The sequence below is a fragment of the Rhagoletis zephyria genome, unplaced genomic scaffold (assembly GCF_001687245.7).
Source record: "Rhagoletis zephyria isolate East Lansing unplaced genomic scaffold, Rhagoletis_zephyria_1.1 Rzeph_scaffold_03430, whole genome shotgun sequence".
Taxonomy (NCBI): Eukaryota; Metazoa; Arthropoda; class Insecta; order Diptera; family Tephritidae; genus Rhagoletis; species Rhagoletis zephyria.
In genome coordinates this window covers 39,980-41,387 of record NW_016160513.1, presented here as the reverse complement: position 1 = coordinate 41,387, position 1,408 = coordinate 39,980, and positions in this window count along the sequence as shown.

The following is a 1,408-nucleotide window of genomic DNA, read 5'->3' as shown; positions in this document are numbered from 1 at the left end:
TTCTTCTTCTTCTTCTTATTTGGCGCTGTAACCGCCTTAGCGATTTTGGCCGAGTCCAAAACAGCACGCCAGTCATTTCTCTTCTGTGCTAACTGACGCCAATTGGAAATGCCAAGTGAAGCCAAGTCGTAGACTTGCATTCATTAACCTTTATGTCAACAGCAGAAAAATTATACGTACGCATACTCGGGTATGCACATACATTTTGTATGGGAAACGGCATTGTGTTGTGACGAAAATGTTAATATTTAACACATTTCTTTTAAACCGGATAAGCTTTTATTGTTATTTTCTAAAGAAATATGTTTGTTTTAAATATGTCAAGAAAGATTTGAGAAATATGTTATATTACTTTATAAACAATGAGTTTCTTAGAACACACTCTATGATCGTTAGTTTTGAATGTATACAAGAATGATAGAATACAAGATTGCGCCAATGAGAGAGGATTTTTGAGCGTAATTTTTGCGTGACGTCATCTTGGTGCAATTGCGAGAGAGAAATGCCAAAATGCATATAAAAATATGTAAACAATGCAGAAAACTGTGTTAATTTTAATATTAGATGGCCCAATTTTGCAGGAATTAATAAATATACAAAGATTGATTAATTAGGAACACTTAGCAATAATTTTGGACATGTAGCCCTTTAGGCAAGTACGATTTTTAGCACATGAAAAAATGGATGTATTAACAGTGTTTGCAATTTCATGTAGACCAAAAGGAAGGTGTGAAGCAATGTGAATTTTTGGACCCGCCACTGTAAAAAGCCATGCAGAGTGCATATTTAAATTTGTGGACGGTAGCCAACCACCATAAAATCCACAGCTGTTGACTCCATAGCTTTTATTTGATGACTTTTGTACCATTTCCGAGAGGACGCATGAGTGTGGCTTCTTTGAAAACAAATATTCTATGTAAGTAAAACATAATTTAAGCTGAACTTTTAAATGTATAATAATTTGGGCACTGTTTTGTATTAGGTACGTAACAGCGCGGTAAGATGCCGCTTGAATTAGCGCCTGGCGACTTTATCCACTGGTGCATTACCTCATACCAGCACTAAAAAGAATCAGGTACTAACAAAAATAAGTAGGTAGTGAAGTTCATGTGTCTATTTACTGTAGAAACTGCTTTTGTATGTATGCAATTGCCAGCAAACTAAACCAGCAACTGTCTACATTCACCATGGAAATATACCTACTACAATTCACCAAGGAAAGGCTAACATAGTTCCATGTACAAGCTCATAGCTCACACACATAGCACAAAGCTCGATTTGGTGTTTAATGCATCTCCTCGCCGGCAGAACTGCTTCCACTTTTTCGCCAGGTTTGCGTCCGTAGGAAACGAAGAAAAAACTTATATCGCATGCTTTCCTTTTGTTTTCACTATTACACTTTGCCACT